Genomic DNA, 24768 nt, shown 5'->3' with positions numbered 1-24768 from the left:
CATTAATATTCATGAATTAGCAAGCGCTTTGCTGGATGAAAGTGTTTGGAATTGCATTGATTGCTTGCCTAGTCCAGATGTGCCGTACTACACATGACAGTGAAAATTTTGACAACAATGTACCGAGTCAATACCCAATCAAGGAAAAGTGAGGCAGCTACAAACTGCGAGCTGAATGGTGGTCTGACGAAATATCCACTGCCATTTCTCAGAGGGTTAAAATAGACAAAAAGTAAAACTTTTTGAAAATTGTAAATTATGGAGAAATAGAGTGAAATTGCTCATTTGTCAGTCTAAATGCGTTTAATATCGGTCAATGCTGGAAAAGGTCAAGTGCAATTAGGGACCTCTGGAACCATTTACGGGAGCTCGTCCCAGGTAACAAGTCCTCAAAGCTCTGGGTATGATAAATGATAACGAATTAACTAACCCAAGTTCCATTGCTAGGAGTCTTAATGATTGATTTTCGTCAGTTTTTGATAAATATGTGACCAAAAGCATGAAGAATAAAATTGCTTTCTAGACAAACTTAAATATTTTTATCAATGAACAAAAATTCTCAATGATCTTTCTGCATTCTAGAAGTAACCACAGCGTTCGTTGAAAAGCACCATAGTCACTTGATACAAGAAGGCTGTTGATTTGAATGAGTTGCCGGCAAAATTCTTAGTCATTTCAGCAGACGCATAGCCCAATGTATAACAGGTATTTTAAATGTTTTCGTTCGCTCGGGTACGTTTCCAACCTATGCAATTGTGCTAAGATGACTCCATTACATAAAGGTTGGAGTTTAAGTGAATATCAACCAGCGAGTGTTTTACCTGTTTTGTCCAAAGTGTGTGATGGACACAGCCATAATCATTAATTGTTTGTTAGCAAGATAATCTATTTTATGGCAAATAATCTGGATTTAGAGCTTTTCACTCATGCCAGTCTGTTCTTACTTCACTTCTAGATTCCTGCTGAGTTACATCGACAAAAAGCATTAGTTGGTGTAATATTTCCAGACTTAAGAAAAGCATTCGATCTCGTTAACAATACTAAGGGAGCGGTCAAGTATTATGGCCGGGCTGGACAGGCAAATTCTTCCTGTGCATCAATCAAAATACGTGACCCCCCCCCCTATCCATTGCACCAAAATATCTGTGACCACCCATTAAGATGACAAAAATTTCAAGACCCGCCCCCAAACAGTGCTTGAGTAAACTGCACACACAAACACCTCTGGAGGGGAGATAGAATTCAAAAAAAAAATCTCAAATTTTTTCAAATGATCCTCCTTACAAACACACAAGGTATAATGTTCGTATTTCCCCTCCTGATTTGCTGTATTTTTGAAATTACCCCTCAAAGGAATTGGACAGATATTACAGCTGTATCACAATATTTTTGCACAAAGGTGTGTGTACAAAGTTTTGATATTTGGATTTAATTGGTAATCAACTGTATATAATGTTGATCTACTATGCATGGTAGCCTATGAGAAAAGTAGGTAACATTTTTCATACAAAACGTTAACTATATCTATGCATTTGTAGATATTTTATATTTGACATAGATGTACTTAATTGGAATAGGGTTGTTTGAACTGGTATGTGGACTAAAATTTTGATATTAGAATTCCACCAAAAATGTTCATCCATTATACATGGGAGTCTATGATAAAAGTGTGAATCATTGTTTTCTAATGAAAAAACTTGCTTTACTTGTACATATACAAAGTTTGAATAATTAACATAATTGTAATTGATTATAATATGATGGTTAAAGTTACATAATATGTATACAAGAAATCTTATTTTGAAATTTAACTGAAATGTTCATCCACTAACATGGAGTGTATTAGGAAACTATGAATGATATTTTTTCCAATACTAATAGGTAACCTGTGTATTTAGGTACTCTCGATTACTAATATTAAAGTACTTGATTAAACTAGGGTGAAAACAAATGGATGTGATCGCTGTGATTTAGGAATTTCACCAAATGTAGATTCACTGTACATGGGAATCTATGAGGAAACCAAGAGTAATTTTTTTTCCAATACAAAAATAGGTAAACCTGTGTATTTATATACGCTCGATTATTAATATTAATGTACTTGATTGACTAGGGTGGTTACAAATAGATATTTGTGCAAGAAATTGGGTTTTAGAATTTCACCGACATGTTGATTCACTGTACATTGTAGTCTATGAGGAAACTATGAATTTTTTCTAGCTCAAATGATCTAATTTGTGTATATATGGACGTTTGATAATTCGTTTTAAAGTCCTTAGTGAGACTAGGATGGCTAAAGGTTGATATGTGTGCAAGAAATGGGATTTTAGAATTTCACCAAAATGTTGATTCACTATACATTGAATTCGGACTATATAAGAAAAATATGAATATTCTTTTACAATGCTAAACTTAATCAATTTGTGCTTTCACAGTACTGTAGATTTCCCATAATACGTTGCGATTTGTATCCTCGGAGATACCTGAGTGAAGTCTACTATGTCTTCCATGTCTAGACAAATTCACAGACTATTTATCAAAATTTTGAAAACGTACCTTTTATGCACACCATTCTTCTCAATTCTCATTTTTAATAATTTGGAAAATTATGCGTAATTGAGAGAGGAGATAGCATTTTTGTGAAATTTGCCAGAGATTGTGTCTTCAGCCATACAGAATAATGTGATGGAAAGTAGGGAGACTTGTTGCACCTGTTTTATGAAACAAAAGGATATATTATTTATTGCAATGGAAGTAACAAAAAAATTGCATGCTAAGTTTCCTTAGAGAATGACCCCTTCAGTTCGTCATAACTTGCTGCCTAAAAAGCAAGGCATTTGTAGTACCTAAAGTATGTGACTTTTATTGTTGTTTGAGTGGTATTTTGAAACTTTAACTGAAATATCTCAACTTTTACTAGATATTATTTAAAAGTTATTCTGATGCTGCACATTAGTGCTTACATACAGAACTGAAAAAGTTTTAAGAAAAGTAACCTTCAAGGATACAAATCAAAGAAAATTTTTGGTAATTTATTGTACTGTGTGTTTGATAATTGATACAAATGTAGTTGATTCAAATAAAGTATTTGAAAGTTTAGATGTTGAAAACAATTATGATATTGGAAATTCACCAAAAAGTATAATTTCACTAGTACTAGTACTAGAAGTCTATAGGTAACTGTTAAATAATTTCCCTGACAAAACTTGCGATATCTCTAACATGCATGTAATAGGAATAGTCCATTGCCCTGAGTGAGCTTGATTTCCAATAAGGCAATAGACATCAAATCAGGTTCAATAATCGTTATCATTCAAGGTAAACTATGAAATTTACCAGGTCCAAGGAACATATAGATGATGACAAAGGCAATGGGGCCATCTTGAACCACGAAATAGTGGTGGTACCAGGTGTCCGGAATGGGTACGCGTACCCTGCCAGCTAGCCGCACCCGACAAGATTGACCCAGCGCGACAAATTCATTGTTATTTGGTGATTCACCAAATTACTTTTGTGAGTCAAAATTTGGTATGCTGTCACTCATCATTTGAGAAACAGACAGGTCATATTTTGATACAACATCTCCGTATCTACCGTAGAACTTCTTAAATGATTTCACTAATCTACTTTCTGAGAATCCTTGCCTCACTAACTTTTGAGCTAATAGGCTGTGTCTAACTCGAAAGTCTTCATATCTTCATATGAATGGCATGCTTTACTGTATCTGAGGAGTTGTGAAATATACACACTATAACTTGAGATGATGGTATATTGCTCGACAAAAAGGGAAAGTTTATGATTTCAAAATTGAAATCGTCTATTTTGTCATACAGCTCAGTATATAGTGTATTATGTCTAATTTCAAACAATACATCTAGGTATGATGCCAAGTCCACACTTTCAATTGTTACCTTTATTTCTAAATCATCTGGGTAGATGTGGTGTAGATAATTGGATATACCAGGATTGCTTAAACTGATGTGATCATCAATATATCTGTGAGTGCTGTTAAATCGCTTGGCAATCCTTTGACACCCAGATTTCTGAAGTGATTGCATGAAATCTGCTTCATACGAATACAAAAATAAGTCTGCAAGAAGTGGGGCGCAGTTTGTGCCCATGGGAATGCCTATGGTTTGCCTGAATGTCATGCTAGCAAACTTGATAAATATGTTGTCAATTGGGAAATATAGCATTTGAATCACCTCAACATCACTGTATTTGAGTTTGGCATCACTGTTGTTGGTGAAATAGCCTAAGTTGCGCTTGATGGCAATGTATTCATACCTATGAGTACCATTCTTGTAAAAGAAGGCTTTCTTTACGAGATATGATAGCCTGTCTTCAAGACTCAGGGTTGCAAAAACAAGATGTTCATGTGACGGATAATTATGCTTTGTTTAGATTTACAGTTAAATGAATTCAGAGAATGAAATCATGCGGCGAATCATTTTTATCTCCCAGAATATTTCTGAACACTGAAACTGCTTTTTGACGGGACATATACTTATGAAAATTAAGTGACCCCCCTCTTAGCTGTTTGAAAATACATGACCTCCCCCTCCCCAAACTTTGCAGTTTTCAAATTTAAGGTGACCCCCTGGATTTTTCCGGCCATCCCCGGCTGTAATAATTGAATGTTCCTTAATTTGATTTCGAAAAATTAGATTTTGTATAGTAAGAGATGATGCCCTCATTTTTTCAAGTCGTAACTGGCAAATCGGAAATAGCGTGTGGTTTTCAAAGTATTCAAATGTGACATGCGTCAATTCTGCGTCCGCTGCTGTTTCTGTTGTACAATAATGATATGCCTATACATACAGTTGGGTGTGATGAAGAGATGTTTGCTGATGACACTACTATTGCGCTCGTATTTAGGGGAATTACGAGTTGAGGTACCAGTCTCAATAAATTCCTCAAGCCATTCGGTCAAATCCAATGACCATCGTATCACTTACGGATCACTAGCACCGGCATTCCTAGCCAGCTGAGGGGAGATAAACAAGAAAACATCCAAATTCCTATACACTTACCTCTTCAACAACATATAACTTCAACACTTCACCAAAAAAAAAAACAAAACAAAACAATACTTTGAAAAGGAAAGACGCCTTGTTTGCATATAGTCAGGCAGCCAAAGCCCTTTTTGTCCTGAACCTTGTTTTAGGGTCTTAAGTTTTTTTTAAAACCGGATTTGCTAGTCAAGATGACCTAAGTGAAAAAAAATAGTTACTGGATCTCTGTCAGTATTGAGTAATTTTAGATAATTAGCATAACAAAATGGCCGCCAAATTATAACAAATTACCAATGGAAGCAATAGAAATAGGCTTTATGTTGTGAAAGTCTGCTAGTTAAGCACAATTCTTTTAGTGCTTCAATAAAAACAGGTTAGTTATCCTAATGAATAAGTTTAAATACTAATTTTGCATAAATTAACACATAAACCCCTATTTTATAGGAAGGCTCAAATGTACCGAAGTAGATTATAACCAATTCTACAATTATGGTAAATGAATTGGTGCTGCAGTAAAAAAGGGAAGGTAGATCAAAAACACTATCTTATTTTTGTGGATGTTCATTATTTTTCTATGTTACTTTCAATATGTATCATATTTTTGTCTTCCATAATATTGGACAAAGTGTTGGAACAAAAAGTCTACTACGAGGTAAAAGTAGACTCCGTGCCCAATACAGCTCTCTCAACACAATACACAAACAAGAAGAAGCACTCAGTAGTCTCATTTAAACCTGAATAGTACCAAAAGGTCTGCAAATACGGGTAAAAGCTTGCGTACCAGGTTATCCTATTGTGGTAGCAACTGTACAACTATTTGGTCGACATCTGACCAAACTGGTTGCAAATTACATGCCCGAACACAAATATAACCGGCCCAATAACTGGCAAAAGAAGCTACCACAAAAGAACACGATTGAAACTAATTTGGGATAATTGGATGGTGAAATAATGTAGATTTAATCTACAAATGTTACCTAATCTGCTTTTCTTTTTATATTATACACTTTTTATGAGTGATTTCCGATATTGCAACATTCAGGTTTATGGCACGTAAAATTTTTAAGTAATTAGCAAAATATGAAAATCAAATCATCCCAAATTAGTTCCAATCGTGTTCAAGTCTTACAAGAAATACAAGCTCTAACAGAAAGAGACCAAATACAACAAGCAAAGAATCTCCTCGGACACTGCATAAAAACCCTATAATACTTACTGTATTAACATGGATTATTGCCTGTATTTTAGCTGAAGAGTGCATATACAGATGATACAGTCAGAATCCATTTTTTGCATTCAGCAAGCCTGTATTCATGTGGATTCATGTGAATTCATGTGTATTATACTATAATACAGGCAACTCATTAATGTGAATTTATCTGAATTATTGGGTTTTCATGCAGTGGGACCTTTCAAAGAAGAAGCCAAATAACAACTTACACATGGAAAATAATTGAAAGCGATGAACGTCTTCATTTCTTGTTCCCTGAAAGCCAATAGTGGCATACAAGACAAACAAAACTTAAAAGATGAATTTCTCGTAGTAAGAGCCAAAATCAACGCAAAGGACAATGAAAAAGAGAAAAAACAAACAAATAAACATATTAAGTAAAGAACAAACAACAACATCCAAAAAAAGAAAACAGGCCATACATAGATACTAAAAATATCAAATCTCACACAGGATTGGATTCAGATCTCAATATATTAATACTAGTTTGGTACCTTAATGAACAAATGAAATTCTAGAGGTCATACACGAACAAATTGGTATAACAATATTAAGAGACTGACGAAGAACTCGCATTTAAGAGTTTCGAAATGCACACTAAAATCGATCACGAATGATTTCTGAAACTACAGACCCACCGCGAATCATTGTAGTACACGAACACTGAGTCCAAAAATTTATTAAACAAAGAAATACACATATTAAAAAGTAATGTACGAGAAAACTGAACATCCTCAAAATAGTATGGTGTGTGGAGCTTCCCCTTTTTACGTTTAGAAAACCTGAGTAACTTTGGCAATATCTTCTGTAAGTCACTTTACTCTAAACCTAAAGTGTTTTTCTGAAGATATATAAAATATGACTTATCATGGATTAAATATTTCTACAGTAGATTCAATATCAACCTCGAAAGTAATGTGTGAATCACACAATGAATGCATTGATAGTCGAGGTTAAAAAGCTCCCGCCTTACTTATCATTGGTTCGGTTAGAAAATCACAACTAAGGTTGGTTTTAGCAAAGGCATATAGAACCCTAACTTATTAAGAAACATAACACGGGCTCTGGTCTTTCCAGAGTAAACACAATTATTAGAACACTGTCGGCATCAGTTTATATCTTTTTACAAGTAAACAGACAAGTATTTGACAATGAGCGAAGGCTAAGCTAGTCAGCTGCTTACATGTCTGATTATCAACATTAATTTTGCAACGGAAAATGAAGTTTAAGTAAGTGCAACCATTAAAACACGATTGAAACTAATTTGGATAATTGGATTTTCATATTTTCCAAATTTCTCAAATTCTTAGGTGCCGTAAACTGAATGTTGCAACATTACAAATTACTCAAAAAAAACAATTATGTAACTTAAAAAGAAAAAGCAGATGAGTTACATTTGCAGACTAAATCGACATTACTTGACCATCCGATTATCCAAAATTAGTTCCACTTGTGTTTAAAACAGTGATGTGAAATCAGAACCTCCTTCTTCAACAATTTGTAAACGGGACAAGCAATCTTTGCAAAATCTTAAATAAAATGACGATAAAAGCCAACACATCCTAGAAATGCACGTACTTCAGAAACATTTTTTGGGATGGGGAAATCTCTGACAGCACTCACCTTTTTCGAATCAACAGAAATTTTATCTTTGTTGAAGATATGACCAAGACATTTAACTTGTTTCTTACCAAAAGAACACTTCTGCGGACGACGTTTCAATCCAGCCTCATGGAGGTCGAGACAAAACCGCATCCAGATGTTGTAAGTGTTCTTCAAATGTCCTTGAGAAGATATCAAATACTCAATATACACCAATACATAATGCCATTACATATTCCTGAAAATAAACTGCACAGTACGTTGAAAAGAATTTGCCAAATTTCTCATACCTTGGGGAAGTCGATTAATTCATACAAACCATCATGACAGACAAAGGCACTTTTGTGTGTGTCTCGATCGTCAATAACCGGACATCATGTCTAAAGTCGAAAAGTACTGGGATTTTTATCACTGATCATTTGAAGAGACTCTGTAAGGTTTCACATAGGAAATACATTGTTTTATAACTGAGTTGAATCTGCAATAATCTATACAAAAACGATATTCCACTGACAATTTTCTCACCAAAACGATCGAGGAAGAGAACTGAGAAGTGCTTGGGAAATTATACCTTGGGCCAGCAAATTATCTGGGAGGCTGATATTTGCTCCAATACTCAATTGTTAACTTGCCTACCTAGAGCGTCCATTTTGGCGACCTGGTCTTCTCGCTCATGGTTGTGCAAATCCTGCACCTGTTGAAGCAACTCTCGATGCGCTGCTGGAGGTCACCATATAGCTGATCATGCTGCTGGTTCAATGGTACACCTAGTGGTATTTCTGCTTGTTCTGCCATGTCTAGTTCTTGTCGCTTGTTAATTTACCAGAATAATCTAAGAATCATATAGTCGTATTGCTTCAGTTTACTCCGGATTCTCCCACCAATTTGTTGCGCTTGCAGTTAGGGGAATACGTGTTGGGGTACCAGTCTGGATGCTTTCAGTAACTGAAGCTGACACACCAAGATGTAGATTGTAACACAACCGTATACTTTATTACAAGATGGCGACCGTGTCGTTCACCGTCAAAGGTCTGATCTCAAGTCCTCTAGTCTAAGCTCTCTACAAAGTTAAATACATCTCAAGACTTACATAATTACAAAAGTTATCACGTGGTAATTTTCCCGCCAGTCTTTGATTGTTTCTTAAGATTAAATAAGATCACACCATGGAATATCCCGTTCTCGATTGTTCTCATTGAAATCTTAACCAATAATTAATTAAACTAACACACAACAAAATGTGCCTGAACACCGAAAAACTAAATGCATGTTGATCACCACATGGCAAAAAGGTCGCCCTTGACTGTGCTAGTCAAATGCTGAAATTTCACATTGATGACAATGATATTTTACATGTAGAATGTGAAAAACTGTTAGAGTTAAGAATCAGGGTGATTTATCATTGACATCATATGTTGATATAATATGAAAAAATAAAGAGTAAACTGTATCTTATTGCCAGAATCAAGCATTTTTACCACTTTCAACAACGCGTCAGTTTTATGAGTTTCATTTTACCACATTTGATTATTGTTTTTAGTATTTTGGGTTGTTCTAGTCAAAAGGATATAAATCAGTTGAACTGTCTTTTAAAGCGAGCAAATCCGACTGATGTTGAAATATAACATTGGTACCTCATCCATTGAAATGTTTACACTTCTACAATAGTAAAGACTATCTTATCGCTATAAGTAAAACCTAGAAGTCTCTGATCAAAAGGCCATTTGTGGCTGCCTGTCTTCTCCATACATCAAAGACATGATGACAGAATATGATCAACGTAGATCTTTTAGATCTGTCAGTAATAAAGCATTACAAGCTCCATTTTTGAATAGCCGAATTATTAAAGCAGTCTTTTCCAATATTGCTACTAACCTGTACAACGATTTGCCTACAACAATAAGAAGTTGTAAAAGTGTAAGGGTTTTAAGCAGGTTTGTTACACATTTTATCGACGAAGCTTTTTCGACACTTTTACATGAAACCTTTCAGGGTTGTAATGTTGTTATTATCTCTGTACTTTGTCTTTTGTGTACAAGATTTCTTTGTGCTTGACCTCTGTGAAAAGAGTCGTATAAATATCAAGGCTATCGAGTTGAAATAAAGTTTATTATTATTATTATTATTATTATTATTATTATTATTATTATTATTATCATCATTATTGTTGTTTTTGTTTTTGTTGTTGTTATACTCAATGCTTAATGGTATTCTTACCATGCAATAATTCGTAGCATTTATTTGGAGTATAGATTATTATCATAGACAATGATTAAAAAAGGTACCATTACTTTTCTTTATGTTCAAGTTTGGCAAAAGTGCTATTTCCATAACGGTTGCTATTTGCTTTACTTAGTTAGCAATCTACATGCTAATTTTTGTGAAATGACGTTGAAATAACATTGCAAGTTCCTAAATACAGGTTTAGAGTAATATAGTCCTCAAGTCCCTTTCCTTCAAGAAATGAATTCCAAACTTAAATCATGCTAAAGTAATGAATCATTGTATACGATGTGCATATTATGTCTGTTGTCATTTGCGAGAAAGAAATAGTTAGGCCAGGAAGAAAAAATAATTGTTCATCGGAATCGCCGCTTCTACTTTGGTATATTTGGAATTTTTTTGGGGGGGTCGCGGCAAATTCTTACTTCCGCATTACAAATATTTTTAGTACTGCCGCTGGTGGCGCCCTACACTTTGTCGGGTTTTCGCGGGCACGGGATTTTGAATGAGACTTCCGACGTGTTTGGGCTTTAATAGTTGACCACAAACACCTTGTTGTGACGTCTGATTTTGGCGAATCACGGCGCAAAGTGGGTCGATTTGGCCAGAAATTTCCTCTTTTTGTAAAGGTAGTACATGTCACATCATGAGTATTAATTTGATCGCCAACATTCGACATGATGGCCAACAGTTAGTTCGAAGACGCTATTCAGTGTTTGTCCTGATATTACGTTCGGCGATTTGTTCAACAAGATCGTGACAGCAGATGGATGGTGCATCTGATTGAATGAAAATTGCATCGAAAGTATAAAAATTTACGGCAATGACAAAACACATGGTTGCGTTGATATTAAAGTATCATTTGAAGCTTGCTGTTTCTATTGTGGAGTACAAGACAGCCTTCTGAATGATGACTATATAACTTCACTCCGATCACAGTACAGTGTTGTTAGACCATTGCATAAAATGTGTAGAGACAGTGGTAAAGAGACCAAATAATGGAGCCAAAGTAAAATGAAAAACTCAGATGCTAGGTCCCACCAGGATGATATTAAAGGACAATACTAATTGTTGGATTTCAGTGATTTGCTGTACATTTCAGTTTTATTCTGAGAGAATGTTGAAATACTCAGAATATGTTGTGCAAACACTAACTGTGAATGTAATGGCCTATGTTATTGTTGGGAAATATAGTATTGAACTCAGTTACCAGTATCAGTGTTTCTTGTCTGAGATATTTCTGGTAAAAAGGGAAACAATTAGCTTGCCTTGTCTGCATATGTGCAAAAATGCCAGAGAACCGAATTTACCTTCAGTCTAAAAAAATTTTTTTTTTAATTTTCACTCGCCGCTCCTGGAACTTGGTCCAAAACGTCCGATGAACAAGTCGTATATATGAAAATTTTATGTATGATTATAATTGATGTTACTGACGATTGTGTTACTTACGTTATGTCAATTACAGGAGGAAGAAATACTACATGATGAGAGGGTACGTTTAATAAGATGTGCTGCTGATCGAGAGGTAATTTGTTTTTTTACGTTTTTTCGGTTTAGTGTAGTTGTGTTTTTTCGATTTTTTCGATCATTATTGCGATAATTAAAAACTCTGCACTCATTTATTCAACATCTTATAAAATCAATACAATTTGTTTCAAAATACTTATATCACGAATTTTGTTTACATGTCTCATTTCAGAACAATGCTTGGGACATGTATTTCAAGCTACAAAAGCACCATCAGACAATCGACAATGAAGAGATGCATATTAAACAAAAACAAGCCATGGCGAACAGCAAGAAGATTTATGAGCACAATGCTGCATTACTTGAGGAGGAACGCAAGAAAGCCAGAGTGAAATGACTGCTTTAATTGAAAATAAAAAAAAGGCCCAAAAACGAGGTGTTTCCCAATATCCTGCATTTCGTGGTATGTAAATAATGAATGCAGTTTTCTACATTATCAAAACAAAGCTAAAAAGTCTATGATAACATGGGTACGAAAAATACTCGCTGATTACTTAATTAACAGAACTATGTTCTGTGACAACGGCAAGATACCCAACACATGGAAATCAATTAATATGAGAGAGACCGATGTGACATAAACATATGCAATGTCTACCATATCAAATGTCTGTAAGTTCTTGAGTAAATGTGAATTATTGCGCATTTCACATAAATACCTTTCCAACCTAACTGCACGTACGTACGTACGTACATACGTACGTACGTACACACACACACACACACACACCACACACACACACACACACACACACACACACACCACATACACACACACACACACATACATACATACATACATACATACGTACGTACATACATACATACATACATACATACATACATACATACATACATACATACATACATATGTGACCCCCTTCCATCGCTTCGGTTGTGTTCGTCGATGTTGTCTAGCATTGCGGTGTGTATTTTTAATCCAAACCCTGTAAGGTGTCACTATCATACACTGACCTACTCGCAGACATGGTTAATACTGTAACTGTAATGCCTTTATTGCCTTTCAGTCAGCGGCTCCATCTGTCCATGGCAGTACCTACTCAAGGCAGCCATGTTAGCAAAGAGAGAATTACAATACTTATTTACACAAGTCGACAAAATATCTGTATCAAAATATCATTCTAACTTCAACCAAAAATAACAATATCTGTTCAAAAACGCATATCACGGCAAACAGAATCATATTGCGGCATGTTTCGCAGTAACTGTACTGACCCTAACAAAATGGACTGTTTCCAAACTCGTCAAAACTGTTTACAGTAATTCTGAGAAAGCAGAGGATATTACTTAGGTAACTGAGCATCAATGTGTTCAAGGCTTAAAGCTGAGAAAGTTCAAATAGCTGACGGCAGCAATGACAAATATGACAAACAACAGCTCGGCCATAGCACTACAATGCAACATTTGACTATCAATAACAAATCCATCCACTCAAAAGAAATGGTCAAAATTCACGAAATCCTGAACATCCTTTATAAATATTACAGTTGAGAGTTCTCTAGACACGAAATATCAATTCAACATCAGTAATAGACTCGGATGTCAAAGATTACACATTTTTATGAGCGATTGTAAACAGTGACAGAAAGTTACCAACCTACTCAAGGCAGCCATGTTAGCAAAGAGCCAATGTCACCTCTCTGCCTCACGAGGGCGTCTTACAATGATGTAACAGTTTATGATATGCATTACGAAAAGTATGCGTGTTGCTGATAACTACAATGCAAAAGAAACTATATTTTACATTTTATCAAAAATCTTGGTCACATACTCCCCCGGTTTGAAAAATGACGGCCCGTCATTTTCAGCAATTTCCAAACTGATACAAAGGTTTACGAAATTAAACTGCTGTTGCTACTTCACTCATTAAAGACATAATCAATCCATATTTCTCTGGAGGTTTCCGTATTTCAATAGATTTATCAGTTACATCACACTCATTTTGCAAATTATCAGAAGTGATGGAAATAGGATGTGTGAACCCACTGGAATCTAATGATGAAATTTCTGAGGGATGTGTTGGCATTGTGTGATCATGTGTAATGTGTGTTCTGGGAGTCTGTGTGGAAACAGTACCATCTACAGGAACACCATAACTAGACTGTGTCGATGCACTAGAAGCTTGTGTGATTTGCTGAGGCAATGCTGTATTGTTTTCTTGGATATTAGTTGACACTGGTTTCTGATGTTGTACAGGTGGTAACTGAACTACCGGCATTCTGGAAACAGCACCATCCTCCTGCTGGACAACAACTGGATGCAGTACCTTTGGACTATCATTTCTAGAAACAATCAACTCTATGGCATCACCTTCTTTACAGTCCATGATTTCAGTTTCATCTCTCTCAACAGGTTTCAGAACGGGATCACTGCTGAAGTAACTTGTTTCTGTAGTCTCCTCACTTTCAACAGGGAGGAATGAACACTGCTTCAACATGTTCCGGTGTAAGACATGTTTTGTACCTACTGACTCACTCTTAACCACATAAACAGGAAGATCTGGCCTCTTCTCTACAACAAGATAAGGGGTCTTTTCCCAGCGGTCTCCAATCTTGTGTTTACCAACTTCTTTTAGTTTCACCAATACACGATCACCAACTGAAAGAATGTCCACCTTTGCTTTCTTATCATACTGGTCTTTCTGTTTTGATCTGGCTTTATTTGGTCTGGTCACAAGCTTCTCGATATACAGTCTGTAATCTTTCATGAAGAGCTTTGGTATATTCACTGTAATCCAAGTGGTCCTTTGTCTCAGATGATGTATTACAGATGACATCTACTGGAAGACGAGGATTTCATCCAAGCATCAAATAAAACGGTGCATAGCCTGTAGATTCATGACACGTACAGTTGTATGCGTGAGATAAAGCATCCAGATGCTCTTTCCAATCACGTTTCTGCGATGGTTCCAATGTTCCTAGCATATTGAGCAATGTCTGGTTGAACCTTCGGATAATCCGTTGCCTTCTTGATGGTATGGTGTAGTGTGGGACTTGACTTTATTAGTAATCTGACAGAGTTCCTTTATGAGAGCACTTTCAAAATTCCTTCATTGTTCTGAATGCAGTCTGAGAGGAAAACCATACTGACACATAAAGTTTTTCCACAGAACTTTTGCAACGGTTGTCGCTTTCTGATTTAATGTAGGATAAGCCTGGGCATATCTCAAAAAATGATCAGTAACAACAAGTACATTTTCAACACCTCCTTTTGAAGGTTCCAAGGTCAAAAAGTCTAGGCAGACTAGTTCCAATGGCTCAGATGTAGTGACGCTAACTAAAGGTGCTCAGACTGTTTTGACAGCAGCTTTCTGAGCCAACATCTTTCACACTGGTCACACCAAGTTTTCACTTGTATGAACATCTTAGGCCAATAAAAGCGTGAATGTATGAGATCCAAGGTTTTATCAAACCCCAAATGACCCATTTCACTATGAAGTTTCTGGAAAATATCTTGTCTATATTTGAGTGGCAAAACGAGCTGAAATGTTTCAGTTCCCTGGGGTGGATGAATCTTCCTATAAAGAACACCATCTCGAGTAACCAACTTTTCCCACTGATGAACTAACAACCTAGCTTCTGCACTTAAATCTTTCATTTGTTGTCTTCCTGGTTTCCTAGACAAACGTCTGGCTTCGATAACCTAAAATATCAAAGAATCCTGCTGTTGACAAAATCTCAAATCCTGTAATGTCATACCTGGCAGTGTGGTCTGAATACGAAGGAACAGTTTTTGTACAATATTCATTCTCTTTCATGGGATTCCCTTCATCTGTGCACTTTGATACATTACACACTGCCTTCAGAGTTTGGGCAACATCCTGTTTAGGTATCCTTGACAATGCATCTGCGTTGGCAGGGCCCATAGGCGTGGTGAATGCTGTCTTGGGTTTATCTCGCTCCTCAACTTCTACTTGCCAATAGCCAGCAGTGAGATCCAGTGTCGAGAAATACTTGGCACCTCCAATGATTCTAGAGCATCATCAATGCGGGGTAGAGGGTAAGCATCACGGATAGAATGCAGATTCAATTGTCTATAGTTAGTACATATTGTAGGAGTACTCTTTTCCCAACAACAACAATGGGACTTGCATATGGACTTTTGCTCGGTCTAATAACATCAGCAGCTGCCATATCTTCAATATGTTTCTTAACCTCTTGGTACTGAGCAGGAGGAATCCGACGTGGAGGTAGACGGAAGGGCTGGCTATCAATTAATGGTATTTCATGTTTAACTGTGTCTGTTCGTCCATAATCGAGTGAGTGCTTTGAAAATATATCAGAGTTCTTCTCAAGCAAGACTTCCAACTTGTGAAGTTGTTCTTGATTTTCAACTGCAGAATCAGTCAAATCTGGGAGAGAATATTTACTTTGTTTCTCATCCTTGATGATGTTGTGACACTGAGTAGATGGTTGGATTTTAACTGGAGCATGTTCCCGTTTATAAATGTGTCTCATTCTGTTTTTCTTCCTTCCTCTTCCTGTTCCATCAGGAGTTGAAGAAGACTGAACATTGCCATTCTTCTCATCAGGTTGAAGACTAGAGACAGGAAACTCTTCTTCATCAATCACGGCATGTACTTCAGCCAGATATGTTTTTAGCCAAATAGTTACTGGTCTGGTCAAATAGTTGAACACTCTCACTTTGGTACGCCCATCTTGAACATCATTTAAAACTTTACCACAGAAATTCAATTGGCAAATGCTTTGATTGTGGCCCTTCAATAAGAGCTGTGTAGGGCACTCCAGCTGGACCTCTTGGAGCACGTCATGGAATGTGAGTTTCTTCTCCTGGTTGAATTACCATAGGACGACGACCACAGTACTTAGCTTGACCAATTCTACCTGTCCTCCCACCAAGTTCAGACTTGCCGAGTTCTCTGTAAGCAGTATACCACACATCTGAAGCTCGTTTGACCTTGCCATGAAAACAGTAACCGTGAAGGGCTCTCAAATCGTTCTGACTTGTACGGATTACATTAGTTCCAACAAGCAATGGTACATCTAGACGATACTCTGTATTGGGAACAACAAATGCTGGCACCTGTGTGTATGTTCTTCCAAGGAATGTCAAGTCCAGGCGAATCACACCACCATGAGGAACATCATGACCTACAGCCCCTTCTATCAAAACATCAGTAGATTCAGGTGTCTGGCTTGCAATTTGAGGATGAGTTTTGTAGGATTCTGTTACTGTAGTCGCCTGAGATCCAGTATCAATAAGTGCCTTACATGTAACACCATTAACCTCTACTTCAGTTTCACTTAGTGGTCCTACAAACTGTTTCACCACTTCACTCTGTTGGCCAGAAGATGAATCAGTCTTTATTATGTTTGGGACTGCGATGACTTCCACCTGTGAAATGTCCCACTTTCACAGGCTTTATCCTTTTAAAGACTTGTCTCCTTGGTTTGACTGAGCGGGTAGTGGCTTAGAGCGACAGCCTTTTTGCTATATGTCCTGGTTGACCACAGCGATGGCAGACATACTCTTTACTACTTTTCTTGACAGTCACTTTACCTTCCAGCGCTAAGATCCTTTTATTTTGCTCCTCTTGATTCATGGCAATTGTTTGTAACAACTTGGTCACCTCTGACAACTGCTGACTATCTTGGGATGCACTATTACCCGCCTGTTGTTTAACAGGTGTACTATTATCCTTTTATACATGAGGCTGTGCTTGACTTTTCCTAGGTTTGGTAAAACTGATCCTTTCCTCTATCGAAATGAATCGAGTTCATTTCGCAGGTGACCAAATGTCATCTCACGTACTCTCATAGGTGCTAATCGCTGATATATCTCTTGATCACGCAGACCTTTCATCAACTGATGAGTAAGTTTGTAGTCTCTGTCTGGTAATGGTCTACCATTGTTGAGCTTACTTTCCTATTTCATGGGTATATCTTCTAGAGCATTTGCAAATGAGCGAGGAGATTCATCGAGGCGCTCTACTCGTTCAAAGAAATTTCCCATGGGATCTACTGACCATAAACCATCACCATATTCAGCACGTAGTTCATCAAATGCTCGTTGTACTGTTTATTCACCAGGTGGTAAGTTGAGGACCAACTTCCTAGCTTCACCACTTAAATGTCGAATAACCGTGGAAAACTTCAAAGACTCTGGCATTGGCCCGCTTTAAACAAGTACTGAATATCTCTAATCCAATCTTCCACCAAGACTTTGCCATCTGGACTACCACTGAAGATTGGTACACCACGTACTCGATGAGAAGATGTAATCATGTATTCAGGGCATGGCTGAGTCTGTGGGTATGATTGTATCTGTTGATTGTATGTGGGCATAGTCTGTGCACGTGACTGTAAAGGAGGTTGCAAATGTGGAGGGCAGTAATTAATCTCCCTTTGGCCTGGTTGTACACCTACATTTTGTTGTTGACTAGCATACACATTTCCACCTGTCATGTTATTTGTTATAGGCCTGTATTGTGTTGATGTTGCACTAGGCAAGCCAATATTTTCAGATGGTATAAAAGGTGGCTGAGCTAACATAGGCATTTGATCATAATAAGACATATGAGGAACATGTTGACTAGGTGGTGGTAATGTGGACTGATTATTACTAGGTGGAGTAATACTGAATCAGGGCCAACTAAATCAAATGTTAACAAATCATCACCAGGACCTGGTGTATACTGCATTTTGTCAATGTTCACAATAAACAGTCAATAAACACTTCAAATATTTTTGAAAATATATGAAAAGCTGCAATACAAACGCAACCTGAATAAAATCAGATGTACAGAACAATCTTTCAATTGTATTATAGACACTTCAACTTTAAGGCAATATATTAGCCGGTATAGCCTTAATATACCCGTAGGATAGTACAGCCTTAATACAACAAAATGCACAGTAGATGTTATGAACAGATTGCAAAAACAATCTTGAGTCTTGAAAAGTTGTACTGGACAACCAACAAGTGGTATAGCAATTAAATGTACAAGAAAGAAATTCACTCTAACAGAAAAAACTCATGAATAATAGAACAGATTTTGAATCATGAAAATGAAAACTTGTCTTTTTGTATTTAAGTATTACAATTCTCAAATTCACTCAATCCGTTCAAAGTTTACAACCAACTTCTATATCAAAACTTGCGAATTGATAAACTCAATTTAGGAACATTCTTACATTAATTATCCATAGCAAAAAAAACATGTGAATCGTGTTCCGGAGATGTCTGTCTTCAAAGAGAATGAACTTGACTGCAGTAATGACAAAACCATCTCATCCACAGGCAGATAATTCCACTAACCCATAACACTACAAGGACATCCTGGTCTCGGCACCAAATGTGACCCCTTCCGTCGGTTCGGTTGTGTTCGTCGATGTTGTCTAGCATTGCGTTGTGTATTTTTAATCCAAACCTGCAGGTGTCACTATCATACACTAACTTACTCGCAGTCATGGTTAAACACTCTAACTGTAATGCCTTGAGTAGGTACTGCCATGGACAGATAGAGCCACTGACTGAAAGGCAATAAAGGCATTACAGTTACAGTGTTTAACCATGTCTGCGAGTAAGTCAGTGTATGATAGTGACACCCTACAGGGTTTGGATTAAAAATACACAACGCAATGCTAGACAACATGGACGAACACCAACGAACCGACGGAAGGGGTCACACATACATACATACATCCATCCATCCAACCATCCATCCATGTATGTATTTATATATGTATGTATGTAAGTATGTACGTATGTACGCATGTCTACTTACGTACCTACCTGCCTTACTACAAACATAGTTTATATTTATTTCATAAGGGATCTGTGTCGTAGTTAAATCTATTTATTATAATATATTAATTCGTGTTATCGTCATATATTGACTGCAAAAGAGTTCAATCAATAATTTTCTTGATGAGTTCGTCATCGTACTTGCGATTGTCATTCACTGTCAAGGAAGAATGATAATTGTCGGCTACTTAAATATTCATGTTGACTCTCCAGCTGCCACTGACACTGAAAGTTCGTTGATCTTCTTCAATCTATGAAATTGACTCAGGACTGATTGGTCCAACTATTCGTCATGGCCATAATATTGATTTGATCATCTTAAGGGAAGCTGACCTATGTGTTCAAACATTGCGTCTGATTGGTTATTACCATCCGATCATACAACTCTTAATTTTGAAACTGCGTTCACCAGACCACGCCGAGTAAAAGTAAACCGGTTCTTTCAGAGAACTAAAAAACATAACTGATTGTCCCTCAACTGATCCCGTTAGTGCATACAACAGTGCTTTCAGAATAGTTATCGAAGAAATGGTGCCGGTGATAGACAAAGATTTTGGATAAAGTTCTTGCTCCATGGTTTACAGAAGACTATTCAAAGCACTTCAAAACATCCAAAGTCTTGAAAGCAGTGGAGAAAATCTGGTCTTGTTGTTCATGAAAAATTTTAAATCAGCTCGCAATGAGTGATTGCAACAACTCTGTTTGGTACCCATGCGTCGCATTATCGTGATTATATTGTCCGACATGATTCTAAGACCCTCTTTCTCATCGTAGGTAATATTACAGGAAGGAATTCGAAGGGTTGCTTGGTTCGTTCACCCGGACGTGGACTCAACCACTTTACAAAATCCCTTGCAGATTATTGTCGTTCAAAATTTGTTAAGATTCACGAGAACCTGCTAATTTTTCACCCGTCTGATCTAATCTTAAATGCAATCTTCAGTTCGAGCTCCTTTAACTTCACCACGTCGAAAAATTTATCAGTAGTTTACCTGCGGAACCTTTAACGTATAATGCGCCTCGGGGACAAACATTCCGACTCTCAAACGTGTACAATTTCTTGCTGATATATCACTTGTGGGGGTTCATTTAAAAGCTCTTGTTTTGCCTCCATAGAGTTAACACAAGGATAGCAGCCATTTTCAATTTCAATATCGGTAAATCTTGAGTAATTTGGTTTTCTGGTAAGGAAATTTGCATGGTGGACCCAAATATTTGTTCTTGATTTTGAAAGATAATGATATTACCTTCAAAGCTGGATCCTATACCAATTCAAGCAATGTTTGAATAATATAAGAGGTATAATCTTAACTCTTAATTTGTGTCAGGCGAAGTTCCTCAGTCATATAAATCTGCAATAGATAAGAATATTTAATTTCAGATGTATTTAAAAGCTGTCTAGCTGTCTGAAAGGGCCGCATTACTTTATATTAATTCATATTTATGTGAAAACACCTTGTATACTAAATGTCCGTCCACCTACCCAGAAGATCACAGCACGAAAGCTCTACTACTTCGAGTGCACAACCATGTGTTGTATGCCCTTGATCACGTTGTCATAGAATTCTAAATATCCCTGATCCTTTTGCAGCATAGTACATTATCGATCATGATATCGTAAATACACAGACTACATTGTAGGTTAAAAAACGTTAGTACTGTACTTGATTTGATTACCTCAGATCTTAGAGGCAGAACACAGAGATTATGTGATGGGATGCTCAGTTGCTTGATTGTGGTGTTCCCCAGAAATCATTTGTTCGGCCTGTGCTTTTTAGTATTTATATTGCAAACCCTTGTGGGCATCATAACAATGTAAGGTTTAGATGCTATATTTTTGCTGATAATTCACAGCTTTATGACACTTTATTTCATGGCCCTTGACCCATACAACAATTTGAGAACTGTATTAAAGAGATTCGTCATTGAGTATGCAAAAACATGTCAGCCTTTAATTGCAGCAAAACTGAAGAGATACAATTTTCCTCATAATTTTAGTCGCTAGGCGACTGATTCCGTATGTTGTGGGTTCGAACCCGATTGAAAACTAGCCGTATTTTCTACCTTGGGTTGATAGCTCTGCTTGTGGACAGAATTGTCCCCGAGGCTATCGTTCGCCCAGTTAAAGCGATGTATTCGTTGCTTCGCTTCGATAAAGTTTGTATGTGCGATGTGTGATAGTGAGCGTGCGTGCGTGAGTGCTTCACCAACTCTACAACGTGTGGAGCGGTCTCAGTCAGAAAAATGTAACAACTTAGCCGGCTATTGAACCACTCTTTTTTGGGAGTGGAGATTTAGCCGAGCGGTTCTCTCTGTTGCCTCTCCGCTAGGCGACTGATGCCGTATGTTGTGGGTTCGAACCCGATTGAAAACTAGCCGTATTTTCTACCCTGGGTTGATAGCTCTGCTGGTGGACAGAATTGTCCCCGAGGTTATCGTTAGCCCGGTTAAAGCAATGTATTCGTTGCTTCGCTTCGATAAAAGTTGTATGTGCGATGTGTGATAGTGAGCGTGCATGCATGAGTGCTTCACGAACTCAACAACGTGTGGAGCGGTCTCAGTCAGAAAAATATAAGAACTTAGCCGGCTATTGAACCACTCTTTATTGGGAGTGGAGATTTAGCCGAGCGGTTCTCTCTGTTGCCTCTCCGCTAGGCGACTGATGCCGTATGTTGTGGGTTCAAACCCAATCGAAAACTAGCCGTATTTAGTGATAGGGGTCGTTCGTGTCGCTATGATATACAAGTTGGCAGTGTCAGCATTCATTCATTCAATCTTTATTTCACCCTAATGCGTCGGCATCTAAATCTGCACATGCCGCCGGTTTATCTAAATTAGCTTCATTTGCTGTATAGAGAATTAGTTCAATACGCAAACGTCTTGATCAGACTGCAACTGTTGCTTTTGTAACATCCAGACTGGACTACTGGAACAGCTTGCTTATTGGTTTACCCGCTTGCAAACTAAAGAAATTACAACTGATGCCAATTTGGCTGCATACCTGGTTTCAAATACCAAGAAATCAAACCATATTCAGCAATTCCTGCGTAACTTGCATTTGCTTCATCTACACAATTGAATAGAGTTTAAGATTTTATGTCTAACTTTTAAGGTTGTAAACAATATTGCACCATGCTTTATTACTCTTACTCTCTCGCACTCCTTGCCGGCCCCTTCGGTTAACTTCTGAAGGCGCACGGATCTGCACCGGCCAATAGGCAATATGTCGTTTTATGGTAGCAGATCTTTCTTTATTTGCGCCCAACGGCTACGGAATAGGCTTCCGCCAGAAATCCGGTGTATTAACAATTGTAACTTTTAAATGTCGTGTAACACAACTTATAAGAGAAAGTTTTCAATACAATTTAAACTGTGCTATTGATTCTAATGTGACATTTTTTTTATAAATGTGTACAGCGTCTTCAGATGTCATGTTATGAGTTTTTAAAGAAATAAATGCTAATTTTATCATCGTTATTATTATTATTATCATTATTATTATGCAGGCGATTTTTATTACATGCCTCTTCACAGTTAATGCTGTATGATATTTAAATTACATGCAGGGCATTCTCAAGCAATTTTACCATTATCGACCAGCATCAAAGAGATTTTACCGAAAGTCAAACTGGCAGTGCACGCAACGATATTGTTCATATAGTGTATGTTGGCATCACTGGACTAGTAACTATGGAAGCCGGTCCGTAATGGTTCAAGTGGCCCACTAACTCCCCAAATGTTCCTATTCAAATCAATGCACTGATGTGCACAGACATCGAAGTATGTAATAAGAGTCGCACATGCACTATATGTATTTTATACAGTACTTATGAAGTCCAAGAATAACACTTGCATGTCTTGTATAACCGAAACAGTGTTACAAACATTTTGGTCCCGCTGAATGGACTTTGTCACTTTAAGGGGGAATATAGAAGTAATAAAGTATACACTTAGATTCACTGTTCCTCGACAAAACATTATAAATTATCTTCCTACCAATTATGTTGTGCAAGAAAAAATGCCAGATATTGTGAATCGGGTGTGAATAATACAAAAGATCACTTAGATTATATCGGAAACGGCCAAATACGTAGATAACCATCAGCACAATATCTTTCTAGTGTAAATATGCAAAACGTTAACAAATTTGACGTTGACGAGTAATCCAAGTGCTTTCATGATGTAATTACTCTGTTAAGTAATGATAATGATAATACAAATGTAAAAATATAATTGTGATCATATAAACCATTTCATATGTACTCTATTAATATAATTTTTACCAGTAATCCGAAATGGAATTTTCAAGCATTTTATGCAATTTGCAAAATGCAGCCCCTGTCGACGGAAAGTTTTCGTACAACTTGTCATTTAAGAAGTCTGATGACATCGGGATATAAATTTATCAATAAAAACTACAATTATCAGCATGACATTAGTATAATCGTGTTTCGCAAAAGGTTTTTGTATGAGACATATCCCATGGTCATCAGATTACTTTACCTGCGGAAGGTATTTACATGGGATTTTGAAATGCAAATGTAAATAGAAGAAAACTACATTTGATTTTATTATGAGCCATTGACTACGACTGGTGTTTATTGATTATATTAATTGTATATTCTTCACAGGTTTTGATTTGTAGAATCGATCATATATTTTACATGAAGTGGACCGTAAATTCTCCAATGGATATTCGCTTTTTCAGATTTTTTCGTATCGGTTATCTTTTAGTACAATGCAAAATAGACTAACAGAGGAACTGAGCCATTTTGACCTAATGTGTGATCGTAGTAAAGCAAGTCGCTGGGGAATTTAATCAAATCAAACAAAAGAAACATTGTCAAAGTTGTCAAATTATCCAATATATCTCATCTTCATGAACAAAAGACCCCCATATTTCATTAAACATTTTGCATGCATGGTGTTAATGAGCAGCGAATCAAAACAATAATGCCCACCTGGCGGACATCATAAAACATGTCGTGTCTAAAATCAAAAGGTATATTGTCACCTATTTTACCTAAATATATGAATCTATAAAAGGTGGGAGATTGTCACCATTCACTTCAAATTGAACACAATCAACACATTGCACAAAATCTTTAACTAATCACATCTGTACTCGTTGTTTTTTGTAAAACACACTTATTCTATTATTATATCACTGACAAGTCGAATTCGCTTTGGTAGTCCACTGACCTCATGTCGGGTGTGAAGGTGGGAAATGGTAGTAAGGTAATGAAGCAAGTATGTACCAAGCATGTAAGAATGTTTCGATGCGCCATTTTAACCTGAAATGACTACTATACAAGTATGATGGTAACGAAGTGGCAAATTTCTGAACAGTTACTTAATGAACGATTGGTGAATATGTAAGAT

At 36.9% G+C, this 24768-nt stretch overlaps 1 long non-coding RNA gene across 1 annotated transcript in view; it reads left to right on the top strand.

The window, feature by feature from the left end:
- LOC139129562 (uncharacterized) overlaps positions 1 to 24768 on the top strand; it is a 39887-nt gene that overhangs the window by 13604 nt on the left and 1515 nt on the right. The window contains exons 3-4 of the long non-coding RNA XR_011551614.1: positions 11537 to 11596; positions 11771 to 12001. This is a non-coding gene — a long non-coding RNA (uncharacterized lncRNA). The remainder of the gene's footprint in view (positions 1 to 11536; positions 11597 to 11770; positions 12002 to 24768) is intronic.

The sequence above is a fragment of the Ptychodera flava genome, chromosome 3, assembly GCF_041260155.1.
Source record: "Ptychodera flava strain L36383 chromosome 3, AS_Pfla_20210202, whole genome shotgun sequence".
Classification (NCBI taxonomy): domain Eukaryota; kingdom Metazoa; phylum Hemichordata; class Enteropneusta; family Ptychoderidae; genus Ptychodera; species Ptychodera flava.
Note: the sequence above shows the minus strand (reverse complement) of the source record. Positions and strands in the feature narration are given on the sequence as shown.